Raw genomic sequence first — 20,842 nt, 5'->3', positions numbered from 1 at the left:
TTTCCCCCCCAAAGACTGATTACAATTAAATGTGCCTTTATAATAATTGATAACCTCGTGAACATTGTTAACTACAAGATATGGTTTGGCACTCCCCCAAAAAGATGTACAATAATAAAAACTAAAAATGAAGAAATGCATAATGAAGTACTTTTAAACGTTGTATTTCTAAAGAGATTCGTAAGCAACATCACAACAAAACACAACCCGCATTCTTTACTCTGTATAATTCAACGCATATGATTTATACGAGAGTTTCTAATCACTGCCTAATTTAGCCAGCAGATGTCAGTGTTGTCTGAGGAATTCACTGTCTTCTTCCCCAAAGCGCCTTTGCACTAAAGAGCTTTTTGATAAATAGTGAAGCAGCATGTGGCTCACTGCCCAAGGTTATTCCTGCTGCGTCGTGCATGAATTGTATTCCAAGCAAGTCTCACGTCCTGAATTTCGCCGCACAAGCTTTCGTCTTTCCCCGGCAGGGAACAAACCGGCATGAAATGGAAAAGGACTGTTTTGTGAAGACTTCTTTGGAGAGCTGCAGGCGCCACAAGTTCTTGGAGTCCTTGTCTTTTATGGAAAACGTCTTTGAAAAGGCACAACGCAATTTTAGAAAGTTAACTTTTCAAAGATTTGTGCTTGTGTGTCTTCTCTGAAATGAAAAGAAAGAAGTCAGACTATTTTCTTGAAGACGGAACATTTTGAGCAAACCATTCAGGAAAGTCCCTATTCCTTTCCCAAAATGAATGAGTTGAATGAGTTGAATTGCTATTTTTTTTGTCACAGCTTCATTCGAAAATTAACTCAATTTTTTTTTATTAAGAGTTATTATTCTTTTTTTTGTGATTTATGCAAAAAATGAAAACCTTTGAAATCATCTCATGTCTTGCTTTTTTCTATTTCCAAAATAAGTAATTTGTATTGGTTTAATTGAGCTACCTTCTTCATAACAACTTACTTTCATAATCAATTCAATTCAAACTTTTCTTTTAAATTATGAAAAATAATTAATACATGACAGTTTTGTTTAGGTTTACAGCTTATTTCAAATATAAAACCAATGAAAACATATTTTCTGGCCCTTTTCCTTTTTTCCAAATGATTTATTTGAAATACGTTAATTTAGTGTTAGGTTCTACAAGGGACTCTTCCTGTCATAATTACTGACGCGGGGCACTTGAGTCTGCTCCGTTGGCGCCAACTGCCTCAGACGTTGATTGGCTGTCACCGTTTGTCAGTCCATCTGCGAACCTCAGCTCACGCTAGGCAAGCCATTCGACCCTGACTTTCTCCTGTTCTGATTCCCGTCTGTTTCCCGGCTCCGACCCATTTTCTGAACTTGACTACGATTTTTGCTCCCCCGTCCCAGCCACAGATCAGTTTTTTCCCGCTCTCGACACTGCCTTCGCTCGCCACGGAAATGCCACTTCCGCCTCTGAGCAACCTGCTCCTTGCGACCAGCAATCTATGGATCGTGTGTACTATCCTTTCAATTCTTCCAAATAAAATTTAAAGAAACGCATGCAAGTGGGTCCTGTCTCCGTTCTGGTCCTGACACTCCCTTTGAAAAAAAATATATTAAAAAAAGATCAGAGTTTTCAAACAATCACAAAAAATGGTGTCACTTTTATCACTTTCTGAAAATTATTCACCAGGGTTGGGTGATTGTGATTTTATGGTGATTTGGATTTCTAACTGGCATTGAAAAATATTAGTATTTTTAGTGTCCTTAATAAAACACAATCGAAAGAAATTTTGCGATTTTTTCTTCAAAATCTTTTTGTCTCTATTTTTTGAGTGTCAAGAATATACATACGATATACATTTTATATAGATTTTGTCACATGAAAAGAGCCATTTCCTGACCCCAGCCCTAAACCTTATGCTTAACACCCTAACCATAACCTAACACGAACCCTAAACCCCTCACCCTAAAACCCTAACATCTAACCTTAACCACATATACTCTAACCCAGGGGTCAGGAACCTTTTTGACCCAAAGAGCCATAAAAGCAAAAAAATGTTTTGAAAATAAATTGAGAGAGCCAAATCATATATTTTCAGACAAAATTGAAAAAACTGCCAAACACACTCTCTAGACGAAACTAATTCTTCAGTACATTTTATTTCACATAGTGTCATTTGATGATTTAATCAAATGTATGAAATAATTATAATGCCAAATCCTGTGTCTCAAATCAATGTAAATATGCCATTTACAATGTGCATGCAAAGTTCTTTTGTAAAAAGGTCACAAATGACTGCAAACGATAAGCATATCGTCATATTCCCTTTCGGTGTAGACTGCACTGAGCGAGAGAGAGAGAGAAGAAAGTGCCTTGCGCTGTGTGCAGGGATCTGCCCACCTGTACTGCTCACCCAATCAAAGTCGTTTGCCAGCGTTTTTTTTTTCAGTTTAAATGATATCTCATCGAACTTCTGCATTAAGTTGCTTCGGCTTTATATGGAGCAAAATAGGGACGAAATCACTTGACTTTGGAACGCCACAGAGAGATGTGCAATAGTTACATTTTATCTCGGATATGTACTCATGAAAAGAGCCATATATGGCTCCCGAGCCATAGGTTCCCTATTCCTGCCCTAGTCTTTAACAACCTTGCCCTTATTCCCAACTCCCCCCACCAATAACCCATAAACGCTAACCTGAACCCTTAGCCCCTAACCCTAACCCCATACTCCTAATCACAAACCCTAAACCCAACCCTAACACCTTAACACCCTAATCGTAATAATAACCCTACAACCCTAGCACCTTAAATCAGGGGTGGGCAATCGAATATTTAAAAAGAAGAAGAAAAGACAAACAAAAAATTCAGTTACTAACTCAGTAACCAGAAGAAGTAGTGAGTAACTATTACTTATTATCTACTAAAGTTGGGGCACAGCAGCCGAATGATTTTATATCTGAGAATAATCTTTTTGATTCAATCCAATCAAGATTCAGGGCTAACCACTCTACTGAGACAGCCCCGATTAAGGTAACCAATGACCTTCTACTGGCAATGGACTCCGGCGCTTCATCACTCTTGCTGCTGCTGGACCTTAGTACTGCCTTTGACACTGTGGACCATAATATCTTACTAGACAGGTTGGAAAAATGGATTGGTCTCTCAGGAACTGTCCTCTTATGGTTCAGTTCCTACCTCTCAGATAGATTTTTTCCATCTTCGCAACATTGCTAAAATTCGCCCTATGCTGTCTCAGTCGGATGCGGGGATTATAATTCATGCGTTTGTTACCTCCCGTCTCCATTACTGTAATGCACTACTCTCCGGTCCCCCGAAGTCCAAAATCAAGAGCCTTCAGCTGGTACAAAATGCTGCAGCAAGGCTTTAAACTAAGACAAGAAAGTTCACATTACCCCGATTTTAGCTAACCTACATTGACTCCCTGTTAGCATAAGATGTGATTTTAAGGTTCTCCTGGTATTATACAAAATCATGCATGGACTTCATATCCCTCATATCTTTCAGATTTAGTTTCCCCCTATGTTCCGGTCCCGAGCCTTCGCTCTGAAAATGCTGGTCTACTAGTTATCCCAGGAGCCAAGAAGAAATTTGCAGGTCCAGAGCGTAATCCATTCAGGACCCTGGTGCTGTGGCATGCTCTTCCCCCTCAGATTTGATCTTCAACCTCAGTGGAAATGTTTAAATCCAAGCTTAAAACACTCTTCTAACAATATCTGTGTATTATTTGTTATTGCAACATCCATTGCAGCATGGTGATTACCTCAGGTGCAATCCCTTCTCAGGGTTTCTTGATTTTCCTCATGTTGAGGTTTTTGAGTTTTTCCTTGCCCTCATGTAAGTTTTAGATCAGGGGATGGTGTCGTAATAGTCTGTGGTTTGTAATAATCTGTGGTTTGTGCAGCCCTTTGAGACTCTTTTTGATTAAGGGTGTCACAAATAAACATGACTTGGGGTTGGGGTTTTTAAGGGTTATTGATCTATCTTCGTTATTCATTATCCATTATCCGTTATCGGTCAGTTCATAATACGCTACAAAGCCTAGGAGCCGGGACACTTGCTCTCAGCCAAAATAAACATGACTTGACTTGACTTGAATTACTTTTTTAAAGTAACGTGCCCAACACTGGTCACTCAGGCATTGTCTGACGTTCTTCTACTTGGGACGAACATGAGTTCGTCACGCTTCTTGGCAGCCAACTTGTTTTTCTTGATTTTTTTTTTCTTAATGCACCTTCTGGCGGGGATGCTTGTGAGCAAAACGCTGCTGGGAACACCGAATGCGCCCCGTATGCGCTCACATCAATCTTTCATTAGCGCCTTGATAGTGGCAAGCGAACGCGCATGCGCAAACAAACCCACGCACGAACGCACTCATTTCATGCGATAAAAGTCAAAACTGTGGGAATCTGTAAAGCATTTCCCTCACCAAACAGCGAAATATCCAAAGGCCCGATTTTTACGATTATTGTACATTTTTAATTCATTTATTGTTTTTTATTTTACCAGGATTGACGCCTGGAACCTTTTCTGGTGTGCGAGCCTTGACCACTGGGAGGCAATACAATACTTTTACAGTCCATAACAAATATTAAGAAGGAAGAGGAAACAGAACCTTGGACATTTTTTCGAGCTTTCTTTACTTTTAGATCCTTTTCTAGACGTGTTGCTGCACCAATTCTGTTCAAATGTTTTTTTCTAAATTTCCTTTTTTTTTAAGTTGAAAAAGGCCACTGAAAAGTGTTTTTCTCTTATTTCTATTTTTACCTGACATGTGTTATCCAACTAAACATCATCCTAAGAGAATAACATATCGTTTTCCTAAGTCAATCCACACAACGTTTGTGACCTTAAAAAGTTGGAGTTACGTCCTTGTAATTTACTAGGCAACTCACACATTTGAACAAAAACTGTGGAGCAACATGATCACGAGTTGGGAAATTCTTTCCTCCTAAACTCACCTGGAATTTCTAAACACATCATTGACTCTAACCTTTAACCTGAAAAGTCACTGATTCTAATGCATAATCACGAAATGAGACACAAACTGTAACCACAATTGACCACAATAAGCACCAGATGTTTTATGGAAATTGGATTGTGTCCCAAAATAATCAGTCCACAATCAACCCAAAATGCATTCAAATTGGATCAAATTTAGTTAGAGTCTTTTTCCTGATGACCTCATCTAAATTGGTCGAAATTTAGCCTAAAAAGGCATGTATTTCTTTATTTTAATTGATAGATAGATAGATAGATAGATAGATAGATAGATAGATAGATAGATAGATAGATAGATAGATAGATAGATAGATAGATAGATAGATAGATAGATAGATAGATAGATAGATAGATAGATAGATAGATAGATAGATAGATAGATAGATAGATAGATAGATGGATAGACGGATGGACTGATGGATACTTGAATCCTCCTGGAGCTCTCTTCTCATCCTTCATCCCACATTTGAAACACGTTCATTTTTTCTGCCAAGCTGACACAACAGATGGTTGCCGTGACGATTCCATGGGGGGAAACAACAACAAAAACATTCCAAAATAATCTACAAACGTAATTGGATGGAGCTTGTCGGGATATTTTCCTGTTTTATTCGAAAATGCTCCTTTCTAAGAAAATAATTACTGAAGCGTCCTCAAACGTATGACTACGAATGGCGTTTAATTGAAGAAAGTCCACATTTTGATTGAACTCCTCCACTTCACCATTATCCTCATTAGAACGTCTAATTTAGCTCATTTTCATTCGTCTAATTCCCTGAAACAGACTTCAAGAGGTGTTTATTTGAGGGCGGAGTTTAATTTTAACATCTCCCTCAAAAGCAGTTTCTTTCAGTTACAAAACTCCACCTGACGCCTTTAAACAAAACGTATTTGGATTTAGAATGTTTTAATACTGAAATATGTCCCGGCCTCTTTATTTATAACTTTGATATTTATAATGTGGTAATTATGTACATTTAGTTGGGTTGTATTTTTTTTTGAGTGCCATTGTGAGTTTAATCACATTTAGCAAGGTCAGACTTTTATCCCTTTTGACAAAATACAATTGAAGCCTTCAGGCAAAGGTTGAGCGGCTTGAGCAAGAGTAACAAACAGTCATTTTCACACATTTTTGTCCGTCTTAGGACTTTTCCATACGTTACTGTTCTTTTTTATGCTTTACAGTACATTTTTTTTACTTTTTTACATGCCAATTTTTGTCATATATTTTTAATATTTGTATACTTTTTAGTACCTTTTCATACACTTCAGTTATTTTCTGTACATTTTGTTAACATATCATTATTTTTAGTGTTTTTCAGACTTAACCGTATTTTCTTATACTTGTTTCCATATATTTCAGAACTTTTTCACACTGTTAGGTTCTTCTCTGTATGTTTTCGACGTTTTCACTAGTTTTCCAAGATTTTGAGGATTTTAAGTACCGCAAAACTGAGTTTCACACCCCCGTTTTAAAGGGACAGTTTAAGACACAGAAGAGTAAAATTCCAATTGAAGCACCAAAACATAAAACATGATCCTCCAGAAAATACAGAACCTGACAAAAAATTTCGGAAAGTAACGGAGTAAATGCTCCCCAAAGATCATGGTTCAGTGCCTGTGGTCCCCCCCTTCTGAGAGATGACGGCATTGCCCCATTTTTTGGTCTCTCCCTCTCTGTCCCCACTCCTTGGTCCTGGTGTTCCAAATCATCATTAGCCACCTTCTGCTATAAATACTCCAGTCTTCCACTTCAATGTGCTGGATCGTCAATACATTCACTTTGAGAAATTCTCTTCAAGACATTCTCCTCAAGACATGTTCTTCAAGACATTTTCCTCAAGACCTTTTCTACAAAACATTCTTCTCACGTCATCTCCCCTCCAAAACAATCTCCTCAAGTACCTCTCCCAGGATTCCTTTCCTAGGCATTGCTCGGTCCCATTCTTTCTTGTCAGTTAGTAGGTCCCATATTGTTATTCAATAGATTTGGGGTTTTATTATAGTTTTTAACTTTTTGTGTCCTGCGTTTGGGTCTGTCTGACATTATGTGACAAACAAATAAATAAAGGAGACAAATTATGCTGTGTAAAATAAAAAAAAATGCTAATAAATACTGCAAACTACAAATGGACACACAAAACTAGTTCCAGCAGTTCTCGCGGGACTTGGCGTGTGCTCCATGCACAAAAGTGAGCATTTGTTGGAAGCTTTCTGTAAAGAGAGGACTTTTCTCCCCCACCGGCTTGGATTGAAACGACGCGGCGGGGGGGTTAAATGTCACACGAAGTAGCAAAGCATCAATTGGCAAAACCAGGGAGGGAGCCTGGCAGGCTTCGGTGCAACCAAGGCAACTGCCACAATTGATTGTTTTGCAATTTCCTGAGGGGGAGAGCTTCTTCTTCTTCACCTTATTCGTATTTTGACCATGACTTTTTTCCCCCAAGAGTCACGGTGGAATCACATTTAGGTTCTTTGATGCTTGACTTTGAAGAATGTCAAAAACATGCTTGGGAATGAGAGAAAGGACAAATTTTAAGAACATATCAAGGCAAAAAAGGTGCATAATCAAGAGCCAAGGCAAAGATAGTTCTCTTGAAGACTAAAACCAAATAACACCCAGCAATTAACGTATTGACGAAATGTTAGAAACCTTACTTTTTCTCTTTTTTTCCATTTTGTTTTATTTTTTTCTCCTCTTTTTTCTTGTAAAATGCTTCAGTTCTGTTCAAAAGACTGATTACATAAAAAACATTGCATATCTTTCTACTTACTTACCTACCTACCTACCTACCTACCTACCTACCTACCTACCTACCTACCTACCTACCTACCTACCTACCTACCTACCTACCTACCTACCTACCTACCTGCCTACCTACCTACCTACCTACCTACCTCCCTACCCACCCATCTATCTACCTACCAACAAACCCACCTACCTACCTACCTACCTAGCTAGCTACCTACCTACCTACCTACCTACCTACCTACCTACCTACCTACCTACCTACCTACCTACCTACCAGCCTACCTACCTACCTACCTCCCTACCCACCCATCTATCTACCTACCAACAAACCCACCTACCTACCTACCTACCTACCTAGCTAGCTAGCTAGCTAGCTACCTACTCAACCACCCACCAACCCACTAAACTAACTAGCTAGAAAGCTAGCTAGCTAGCTACCTACCTACCTACCTACCTACCAATCTACCTACCTACCTACCTACCTACCTACCTACCTACCTACCTACCTACCTACCTACCTACCTACCTACCTACCTACCCACCCATTCATCTACCTACCAACAAACCCACCTACCTACCTACCTACCTACCTACCTACCTACCTACCTACCTACCTACCTACCTACCTACCTACCTACCTACCTACACACTCAACCTACAATCTACCTACCTACCTACCTACCTACCTACCTACCTACCTACCTACCTACCTACCTACCAACAAACCTACCTACCTACCTACCTAGCTAGCTACCCAGCTAGCTACCTACAAATGGACACACAAATCGGTACTAGTTCCAGCTATCTAGCTAGCTATCTAGCTAGCTAGCTAGCTACCTAGCTACCTACCTACCTACCTACCTACCTACCTACCTACCTACCTACCTACTCAACCACCCACCAACCCACTAAACTACCTAGCTAGCTAGCTAGCTAGCTAGCTACCTACCTACCTACCTACCTACCTACCTACCTACCTACCTACCTACCTACCTACCTACCTACCTACCTACCTACCTACACACTCAACTACCTACCTACCTACCTACCTACCTACCTACCTACCTACCTACCTACCTACCTACCTACCTACCTACCTACCTATTAGTTCCAAATCTAGATTAGACATTTAAACTTCAATTTATAATCTGAGGAATAAGGAAGGCAATACAGAAAAGCTTTCTTGGAAAATGGCGTTATGTCTTTAAAAATATAAAATGACTGATATTTTTTTAGCTGCCATTTTGGAAAATGTGCTCAATAAATTAGGTCAAGTTGGTATTTTTTAACTGAATTTAAACAGGCTAGCCTCGATTTTTGAATGGAAAGTCACCAAGTCACCACAAAATGGCAGACCAATACTCAACCAGCATTAGCACTGCGTTAGCCATTATTTTTATGAGAGCGGTTATTTTGAATAATTTCGGTCTTACTGGTTCTTACTCTTCAGAGTTAAATGTTGTAGTGTCCTTGGGCAAGACACTGAACTTCTTATCCCCCTGATAAGTCTGTAGACACCTTGCATTGCAAACGCTGCTATCGGTGTGTGAGCGTGTGTTTGAATGGGTAAGTGTAAAGTACATTGCGAAGCGCTGTTGGTAGGTTATCCGTGACTTGAAAAGCGCTATATAAACGCAGACCTATTACCATTTACCATAACGTATTGAAAAACAGACTAAGCTAATTGATGCTAATCGAAGAAGACGGTTTATTGATCCGTCTCTACCTTTAGTTTATTAGAAATGAGTGTGTTTTATTTATTTATTTCAAAGGTTTTTTTTCCTTTTTTCCCCAGGAGCCGAAAATCCAATACTGTTTTACAAACGCTCCGGCAAGGCGAGCTAGCGGGTTAGCCTGAGGCTGTTTGGGGTGACGTGACAGATTATACTTCGACTGACTTTATTCTCTAACGTAGAAAAAAAAGGAAAACACGTGATTCTTTTTCCTCGGAAAAACTGCAGTTTTCAGGAGAAAATCCTTCTTAATCGCCGCCATAATCCTTCCTTCAAGTGCGATTAGGACTTTGCCAAAAGGTTGCGGGATTTCAATGTCACCTTTCTCATTTGCATGAATTTAGGCAGGTGCGCTTGCCCCCTCCCCCATCGGATCATGGTGTTCTTGCCTTTACGAAACAGGAAGGGATAAAAGGATTCGAGGCCTCGTAAAACGGCGTCCCTTCGGCGAACCGAGCTTCGAATCGCTGACGAATCCTTTTTCTCGTACGTGGAGGACACATCCCGAATTATGGAGAAATAAGTACATGCTTACAAATATAGGACATATGAACAAATGAACACACGCACAAACCAGGTAAGACCTAAAAATATACTGTATGACTTAAATTTTTATTCTTATGTTTTGTATGCATTCTGCCATTTACATTGTCCCTTTGTGTCTGACGCCACCTGACGATTTTCTAGGGTACTGCAGGCTAAAATTAAAAATGCTTTGAGCCAATATAAATGAATGGGGCTCACATTTGTTTACATACTTTACTACATATTTTGTCATTTATTTATTTCAGTACTTATTCTGTCATTGATTATGTCAAGTATTTCCTCGTGTATTTCCCGGTATCCTATGTCATTTATTTACTTGTGTATTTTGTGATTTATTTCATTTTTTTTTTCTGTATTTTGTTGTGTATTTTGTCGTACATTTTGTGATTTATTCATTTCGGTATGTATTTTGGTGTGTACTTTGTCATGTATTTTGTAATTTATTTAGTTGTTTATTTTGTAAATTGTTTGTTTCAGTATTTATATTACTATTATAATATTTCTTGTGTATTTCGTTGTGTCTCTCGCCAAGTACATTGTCGCGTATTTTATTGTGAATTTGTAGTGTATCTCGTCGTGTTTTTCGTCATCTATTTTACCGTATATTTTGCCACGTATTTTATCATTTATTCATTTCAGTATTCCGTTTGTTATGTGTTTTGTGTATTTTATCGTGCATTCTGGTATTTTTTAATTTCAGTATTTTTTGTTATGTACTTTGTTGTGTATTTTTCACGTATTTTGAAATGTATTTATTTCGGTATTTTTTGGGCGTGTACTTTGTTGTGTATTTTTCAGGTATTTTGAAATGTATTAATTTCGGTATTTTTTTGGTGTGTACTTTGTCATGTATTTAATTTGTTGTGTGTATTGTGTCAATGACTCGTATTTGGTCAGGTATCTTAAATTGTGAATTTGTTGTGTATTCCGTTGTGCTTTTCGTCATTTATTTTGTCAGTTATTTTATTGTGTATTTATTGTGTATTTGTGTGTCTGTCATGTATACGTGTATCTTGTCGTGTATTAGTGTCCTTGGGCAAGACACTGAACTTGCCATTTATTTCATCAAGTATTTTGTTGGGTATTTTATTGTGTATTTATTGTGTATTTATTTTGTATTTATTGTGTATTTATTGTGTATTTATTGTGTATTTATAGTGTATTTGTGTATCTGTCATGTATTTCTACGTGTATTTTGTCGTGTATTTTGTTATGTCTTGCCATTTATTTCGTCAAGTACTTGGTCGGGTACTTTATCATAAATTTGTTGTGTATTTTGTTGTGTATTTTGTTCTTTCCTTCGCCATTTTTTTGGTCAAGTATTTTATTGTGTATTTTTTCGTGTCTCGTGTCATTTATTTTTTTCGGTATTCCGTTGTGTATTTTGTTTATTCCATCAAATAATTTGTCAGGTGGTTAGTCGATAATTTGTCGTGTCTTTCATCTTTTATTTTGTCAAGTATTCTATCGTGTATTTTGTCGGGTATTTTGTTGCGAAGTTGTCGTGTATATTGTGGTAAACGGTAAATGGCCTGCATTTATACAGCGCTTTTCAAGTCACTGATGACCGCTGATAACAAGAACGGTGAGCAAAAATCAGGTGGGGACCTGGAGAATGACCTACAGAGAACTGGGGCCACCGTGACAAAGGCTACTATCGGTAACACAATGCGGCTTTAGGGACTCGAACCCTGCACTGCCAGACGTGTCCCTCCGCTGAAGCCTGGCCACGTCCAGGCCCCTCTGTTGTTCACCAGGGAAAGGACTGGGAGGATTTGGTATTATCAGATGAATTCGAAATCAAAGTTGTAGTAGTAATAAAGGTTCTCGTGTCTGGAGGAGAAAGAATACATGTATTTTATCGTGTAGTATTTCGTGTATTCTGATGTGTATTCGTTGTGTACTGTATTTTGTTGTGTGTTCTGTCATGTATTTCATCGTGTATTTTGTTGTGTATTTTACCATTTATTCCGTCAAGTATTTTATTGTGTATTTTGTTGTGCTTTTCGTCTTTTATTTAGTCAAGTATTTTATCGTGTATTTTGTCGGGTATTGTTTTGTGAATTTGTTGTTTATTTTGTTGCGTGTTCTTTCATGTATTTATTTTATCATGTATTTTTGTTGCGTATTTTGTTGTGTCCTTCCTCATTTGTTTTGTCGAGTACTGTATTGAATCTTGTATTTTGTCATGTCCTCTCTCATTTATTTTGTCAAATATTTCATTGTGTATTTGGTTGGGTATTGTATCGTGTATTTGTTGTGTATTTTGTTTGGTATTTTGTCATGCTTTTTGTCATTTATTTTGTCAAATATTTTATTGTGTGTCATTGCACTCACCTGTGCCCACTCGTTTTGCCCCAGCTGCTGCTGGTTACCTGATTAGTTCCCCCTCCTATTTAAGCACAGTGCTCTCACTCGCTCTTTGTCAGTCCCTCAGCAAACATCTGCTTGCGCAAGGCAATCACCTTGACCCTGGCTCGCGTCGGTCCCATTTTTCATCCATATACCACTTGTCTGTTCCTGATTCCCCGTTTGTCTCCGGCAACGACCCGTTTTTGACCACCGACCACGTTCTGATCTCTCGTCCCGGCTAACCACCCGTTTTTGACCACCGACCACGTTCTGATCCCCCGCTCTGGCTATCGACACGTTTTTTCCGTTTGACCATGCTCCGATCTCCCGCTCCGGGAGATCCACTTCCGCATTCCGAGCACGCGGCTTGCTCCCCTTGTCCACCGAGCACCGGATCGCCGGCGTTAGTTTTTCCTCTATATCTCAATAAACTTGTGAGTATACGTTACGCATCTGGGTCCTCTTCCTGTTCTGGTCTTGACAATTGTGTATTTTGTTGTGTATTTCGTTGTGTATTTCGCTGCAAATTCGTTGTGTATTTTGCTGTGTATTCTGTGATGTATTTTATCATGTATGTTGTGTATTTCGTCGCGTCTTTCCTCATTTATTTTGTCAAGTATTGCATTGTGTCTTTTGTCGTGTCTTATGTCATTTATTTTGTCATTCTCTTGAGTGTTCCGTGTATTTTGTTCATTGTATAATTTGTCATGTATTGTGTCATTTATTCAGTCATATATTTTGTTGTGTCTTGTTTCTCAACAGAATGTTATTTAAATGAGAGCGTGACCCTATTGCCCGAGCTTTTCACCAATTGCCTGATCACACTGAGGTGAAAAACTCAGCCAGTTTGTCCCGCCCCCTCATTTGAATAACATTTTGTTGTGACAAAATACGCAACAATATACATGACGAAATAAATGACAAAATATAAAAAGATAAAACAGGTACCAATATAAATAAATGACCGAAAAAGTACATATAGATACACAGTATAATTCGATTGAATTTATGGCATATATTTAAGTAGAATGGGATTTATTTGTATCGAACCTCCTGTGTGGAGTTTGCATGTTCTCCCTGTGCTTGCGTGGGTTTCTTCCGGGCACTCCGGTTTCCCCCTACATTCCAAAAACATGCATGTCAGGTTAATCGGTCGGTCCAAATTGTCCCTAGGTGTGAAGAGCGAGTGAATTGTCTGTCCCTGTGTGCCCTGCGATTGGCTGGCAACCAGTTCAGGGTGTCCCCTGCCCACTGCCCGAAAATAGCTGTCCCGCGACCCTACTGAGGATAAACGGTGCAGATAATGGATGGATGGCATTTATTTGTGCAGCACAGCGGATGAGTGGTTGGCCAGCTAAGAGCCTTCCTGTGTGGAGGTTGCATGTTTTCCCCTTGCGTGGGTTTGCTCCGGGCACTCCGGTTTCCTCCCACATTCCAAAAACATGCATGTCAGGTCCAAATTGTCCCAAGGTATGAATGAGCGAGTGCGATGTCTGTCTCTGGCAACCGTTTCAGGGTGTCCCCTGCCCACTGACAGAAGATAGCTGAGATAGGCTCCAGCACCCCCGCAACCCTACTGAGGATAAGGGGTCTGATAATGGATGGATGGATGGATGGATTTACTTCTGTTAATTGATCTTTGAGGCCCATTTTTGCAGGTATTTGCAGGATTGATCCATGTTTCAATGTCGCATATGAATATGGTTGGCCTCAGGTGTGGTTGGGGAGGGGGCGTACGTTGAGCTCTTTTTGTGTCCATCCGGTGACGGCGACAATTAACAGACTTTTGTCAGTTGTCTCCAAGGAAGCTCGTCTTTTTTCCAGCGCGTCTTGGAGCGGGTTGCGCGTCTGGAGGCCGGCAGCTGTCAAAACAAATGCAAAACACCGGCAGCGAGCGAAAAAATGTCTCCCGAGATTGGAAACCGTGACAAAATAGCCCGCGAGGAGCGCTCCGACGAATGCTTTTGCCAGAATATAGAAAGGAGTTTAAGTTTTGCTCCCTCTGGTGCAGTGATTCTTAATTATTTTCTGTCATGTCCCCCCTTGGAAGAAGAAATCCTCTCACACCCCCAAGATCACGTAACATAGATGGGGCAAGATTTTTGCTGGCAACATTTTTAACATAACAAACACACCGGAATTTGCTGGTGTCCCTCCACGGTCGCAGTGAAATGCTACACACGGTTCGAGACTTTTGTTTACCCCTTTACCTTGTCATCCTTTGCCTGTCTCCGCATCAGTGTTAGATATGTTCTTAATGGGGTCACCTGAGGGTAGAATATAGATAGAATAGAATATACCTTTATTGTCATTGTTACAAAGTGGGTTAACATATTGTGACAAGAAAATTGGGCATGACACTCCAGTTTCACACATTCACAGTGAGGTAAAAAAGCCAAGAAGATAATGGAACAGAGAAGATAAGGTTATAAAACAAGGAGGATAAGGTTATAGTTATAATTTACACAATATTTACACAAGAAATGTCGGCATGTAGGATGTTACACACAGTTTGGTATCGTAATCGTATCGTAAGGGTGTGCTTCACTTTGTGTCTACACGTCATGCTCAATGCTTGATGGACTGTGTGGAGGCTATATGTAAACAAAACATTCTGCCAATGAGAACAACACTGCCTCCTAGTGTAGTGGAGGAGCAATTGCACTTTATTCTCGGAAAGTAACAGAAAAAGTTCCCCGAAGTAAAACGAGCCCACGCCCCTCTTGATGGAGCCTCACGGCCACCCCAGGGGTGCCCGCCCCGCTGTTTGAGAACCACTTATCTAGTGTTACATCCAGGAATCACGAATGAAATTATTAAACTGAGAATGATTGTTGTTTGTTTGTTTCTAGAAATACAGTAGACCTTAGCATACAGCTCCCCCACCTTAACGTGATCCATTATCCCCAATCACATATTGCTGTGATCAGGGGCTGGTAAAATGTACTTTTGCCTGGTGGCTCTTTTTCCGCCTGTAATTACACCAAAAAAGTGAACTGCACTTGTTTGGCCGCGAGTCATTATCCCCAATGACTTGACTTGACATCTGTTTCTTCCAAGCTCTTTTGAAAAAAGCTAGAGAGAGCCACTAAGGTGGCGCTAGAGAACGACTAGTGGCTCCAGCCGTATTTATCGGTCCCCTCTCAAGGTTTCTTCATTTTTCTCCTGCTGAGGTTTTTGAGTTTTTCCTTGCCCTCATGTAGGTTTTAGATCAGGGGATGGTGTCATAATAGTCTGTGGTTTGCATTAATCTGTGGTCTGTGCAGCCCTTTGAGCCTCCTTGTGATTAAGGGTGTCACAAATAACCATGACTTGACTTCACTATAAAAGGAGCCAGTTAAAAGTTAAATTAATATTTTTATTATTTCCTTTATTTTCTGTTTTTTTAATATATGATGTGCTTCTCTTTTTATGTTTATTGTGCGGTGATTTAATTTTAAATGTATTTGTTTCTTGTTCTGATGCTCTTATATGAAATATTAAAACATATATAATATGTTTTCTGGGCTTGTCAGAACCAGAACCGATGGTAGACCCAAACATGTAACATTTCACATCAAACTTTATCGCGGAAGCTGAGAAGTCAGGTACGGTAAAGCAAGCGCCAGTAATCCAGTGATTCCTGGGCAGGAGGAGCAGGGAGCTCGCGAGATCAGAGCGTGGTCGGAAGGCGGACACGAGTTGAGTAGCCGGGACGAGAGATCGGAGCGTGGTCGATGGGCAGAAACGAGTCGAGTAGCCGGGGCGAGAGATTGGAACGTGGTCGAAGGAACGAAAAAGTCAGTGAGCCGGAGACGATCCGGAAGCCAAAGCAGACGAGCAGGATACAGGTCGGGACAGACGGGAGCCAGAGTCAAAAAGTGCTTGCCTTGCATGTGCGGAGGTTCGCTGACGGACTGACAAGGAGTGAATGGAAGCGTTGAGTTCAAATAGGAGGGGAACCAATCAGGCAACGAGCAGCAGCTGGCGCCAAACGAGCGGGCACAGGCGAGGGCAATAGGAAATCATGACAGGCCTGGGAACGAATCAGGACATTTACATTCAAAAGGCGCCTCTACTTACGAATATTTCCAGTTACAAAGCTACTCCTAGAACACATACAATTCTAAGTAGAGGTACCACTGTATATAAACTGGTCTTGATTCTGAAAAAAAAAAAAAAAAAAGAAATACTTCATTTTCATCCGAGAAAATACAACTTAATACTCATTTTAATCCTTCCTTCTGATAGGATTACGACTCTTGAATAATATTGGACGGGAAAAACCAAAATGCTTTAAAAGGCTTATATCAAAAGAAAGCGGAATTTCTGCAAACTCCGATTTGTAAACATTTGACTTCCACGCGAGGAGGGGCCTAAACGGCAGCCGGCGGCTTTCGCGTTTGACATTTTGAGTGGAGTAAGCGCCTAACTGCGGTTCAAATGTCAATTTTCTTTTCGTTTTCCTTCTTTTTCTTTTTCAGGCACCGTTTGTAACACCTTGTGACAGCGCCGGGGCACCGTCAGCTTCAAGTGACATTTAAGAGTCTTGTCAAATGGAACACGTTGAAAAAGTTGGAGAATATGCCTCCGGAAATTATTTACCGCGTACCGACAATTTTACTGGCTCTGTTGAAAACATATTAAAGTATTTGATTTTATGAAGAAACCTGAAGCGACAACTTGGTGTATTTTTTGATTCCTTAGGGTGGAAAAAAGTAAAACAAAGTTTGCAAATACAATTTATCAACTTTTTTGAGGCTAAAAGCTCTTTTTTAAAAAACTCATGACCAGTATAACACGCATTTCTGTTAAAATCAACTTATGTTATTACTATGTTATTAATGCGTTACTACTATGTTATTGCTAAGATGCAATGTGTGTCTGTGAGAGAATGTGAGAAACAAAAGAGATAAAAAGAGAAATAGTGAGAGAAGGGGAAAGAAAGAGAGGGAGAAAAAAAAATTCAAAGAGAAAAAGAAAGAGAAAAAGAGAGGAGAGAAAAGAGAAGGGGAGACAGAGACAAGATAGAAGGAAGAGAAAGAGAGAGAAAGAGAGAAAAGGAAGAGAGAGCAAAAGAAGGTAAAAAGACACAGAGAAAGAAAGAGACAAAGAGAACAAAAAAGAAAAAGAGACAAAGAGGGTGAAAGAGAGAAAGATAGAGAGTGAGAGAAAAGGGAGGGAGAGAGAGAGAGGGCGAGTTAGAGAGAAATCAGAGAAAGAGAGAGAAACACAGTGGGTGGGACAAACAAAGAAAGGGAGAAAGATCAAAAGAGTGAGAAAAGAGAGCAAAAGAGGGAGAGAGAATGTGAGAAACAAAAGACATGCAAAGAGAAATAGTGAGAGAGGGGGGAAATCCAAAGATAAATAGAAAAAGAGAAAGAGAGAAGGAGAGAAAAGAGAAGGGGAGGCAGAGAGAAGGGAGAAGAAGGAGAGAGAGAGAAAAGAGAGAGAAAGGGAAAAAGTTAGAGAGAGAAAAATAAGGTAAAAAGACACACGGAGAGAAAGAGACAAAGAGAGGAACAAAAAAAGAAAAAGAGAGACAGAGAGCGTGAAAGAGAGAAAGAGAAAGAGTGAGAAAAAAAGGGACGGATACAGAGAGAGTGAGAGAGAGAGAAAGAGAGAGGGACAGAGAGAGAGAGAGAGAGAAAGAAATACAAGTACGGCACCTTTGTGAGAGGCACCTGGCTTTGGCAACATCAAGTGGAGTTATTTCCACCTGCAGCTCATTTTTCTCTTGCACTTTCCTCAGCGTCGTCTCGCAGGCAATCCCTTAGCGGGCCCGATCCGGCACGCGGGCCGCCTGTTTGACACCCCTGATCTATATTAAATTGACTGGTCATTTTGCTGTGGAACATTCCAACAACAGGCATGCGGATTATAGAATTTACAATTCGAATGTATTGCATTTTGAAATGTTGTAAATATAATCTTCCCATTTGTCAATTCGTCCAAAAAAACGTTTTTAAAAAGTACACGAGACGTTTGAGACGCTAGTGGATAACCCAAACAAAGAGTAAGCTTATTCACTGCGGACACTTAGGAGAAGGAAAAATGAGTATATCATGAATATTGACATGAATAATGGATGTTTTAGCCGGCGGCTAAACGTTCATGTCAAAACGTCTCATGTGTTTTTCTTTTTCTTTCATGAGATCATGCGGAGGAAGACTTACACGTCAGGGATGGGAATTCAGAGAACTGGCTCTTTCGACTCGGCCCGCTGAAAAAAAACACTCTTTCGACTCCCAATCTTCTGATTTTTATGGTAAAATGGCTCAAGGTTGCCGGAAAAAAGAGAGCGAGTATGAGACAGACAGAGAAGGGGAAAGAGAGAAGTCAATAGAGAGAAATAGAAAAAGAGAGACACAGAGAGAGCAAGTGAGAGAAGGGTAAAGAGAGAGAAAGGGGAGAGAGAAAGCCAAAAATGATAGAAAAATAAAGAGAGATAGAATCAGAAAGAGAGAGATCAATTGAGTGAAAGAAAGACAGAGAGAGACAAACAGAGAGAGGGACAAAATGCAGAGAGAGAAAGAAATAGAGAAAGGGACACACAGCACAGAAAGAAAAAGAAATATTGGAATGGAGAAAGAAAGAAAAGAAAGAGAGTAAAAGAAAAATAGGGAGGAGAGATAGAAAGATAGGGATAGAAAAAGACAGAAAGAGAACAAACAAGAGAAAGAAAAAGAGAAAGCCAGAGAGGGAGAACTGTAGAAAGAGAAAGAAACATATAAAGAGACAATGAGAAATAAAAAGAAAGATAAAATGGAGAAAGAGAGAAAAGGAAAGAGAGAAACGGGAAAAAAAAGAGGGAGAAGGAGAGCGAGAAATATAAAAAGGTAGGGAAAGAAAGATTGCGACCGAAAGAAAGAAAACGAGAGAGGGAAACAGAACGGCAAAGAGGGTGAGACAAAGAGAGAGAGGGAAAAGAGAGAAGTCAATAGAAAGAAAAGGAAAAAGAGACACAAACAGAGAGAGCAACTGAGAAACGGGTAAAAAGAGAAAGGGGAGAGAAAGACAAAGACAGATAGAAACAGAAAAGCAGGGAAAGATAGAATCAGAGAGAAAAAGAAAACGAACAAGAAAAAGAAAGACCCAGAGAGAGAGAAAAGCAGAAAGAGAAATAAAGAAAGAGACACAGACAACGACAAGATGAGAGAAAATGTAAAAGACAAACAGAGAGAAAGAAAAAGAAGAAGGAGAGCGAGAAAGATTGAAGGATAAAGAAAGATAGCGACACAAAGAGAGAAAACGAAAGGGAAATAGAGCGAGAGCTAGGTAGAAAGAGAATGAGAGCAAGAAAGTGAGGAAAACAGAGACACAGGGAAGAAAGAGATAGACAGAAACAGAGGAAGATATAGAAAGAGAGAGGTGAAGAGAAATACATATAAAGAACGAGAGAGAAAGAAAGAGAGAAAGGGGGAGAGAGAGAGAGAGAGAGTGCGAAATGGCGAAAGGGAGAGGAAAAAGGAGAGAAGGAGAGCTACAGACGACGCTTGCCTCTTATGGGTTGAATCTTTTTAATTGCAACACAACGCGATCGCACATGAGAACGGTACAAAAATAGAGGCGCCATCTTGACAGCAGAGGGAGCAAAATCAACACCTTTTGCATGCCTCACGTGACCCACAAGTGGACTACAAACTCCCAATTTTGAACACTTGGATTTGACATAAGAGCAGAAAACACAGGGAAAAAATAGCCCAGACGGCGCCGAGAGTTTTCGGTTTTGTTTTGAAACATTTGAAGTGGCAAAAAAAAGACAAAAGAATGTTTTCCCGTCACACACTTTGACACTACGGACGTTAAGACTTGAGTAGTAGACCCGCAGGATACAGCAACCCCCACCTTACACAAGTTACAGCCCCTCTTTACAGCATTTTCATCACTATACCAACAAAAAGAAAAAGAACATTTCGAGTGCCAAAAGACTTTCCTTGACACTTTACATCTCCAAAATGCCTGTCTGCAATTGCTTGACATCATCTAAACTGCAGATATGTTATTTGCTGAATTACCTCCCATAATGCCTCTATCCATCTCCAATTAGTTCAGAATATCGTGTGCTTCGTAGAATTCAGCGAATTGCTGTGAAGCAATTGTGTACTTCTATGACAGTGCTTTCCAAGACTTATGGCAAAGCTAAAGGAAGAAGAAAAAACATGACAACCATGGAAACGGAGCTTGCTGTTATCAACAAATACAGAGAGGGCATACGAATCGCTACCTTCACAAGGTATGGCATGGCCTTAAACAATAAACGATTAAAATCATTATGAAAAATAAGTTGGTGATTAAAAGTCTTCTAAGAGCAGGGTAATCTTCATAAGTGAAAGTTTTGATATAGGTTTTAAATTGAATCTGCCATTTCTACCCTCTTTTGCATCCACCCACTAACTTCAACGCACCAGCTCAAGTCCCATCAAACAAAATTTATTTTTTTCTTTTAATGTCTATCTCTTTTTATACTGTATTTATTAGCCTGTCAATCATGG

The sequence above is a fragment of the Urocampus carinirostris genome, chromosome 7 (assembly GCF_059441175.1).
Source record: "Urocampus carinirostris isolate Australia breed hairy pipefish chromosome 7, RoL_Ucar_1.0, whole genome shotgun sequence".
NCBI lineage: Eukaryota > Metazoa > Chordata > Actinopteri > Syngnathiformes > Syngnathidae > Urocampus > Urocampus carinirostris.
This window is presented reverse-complemented; position numbering follows the sequence as displayed.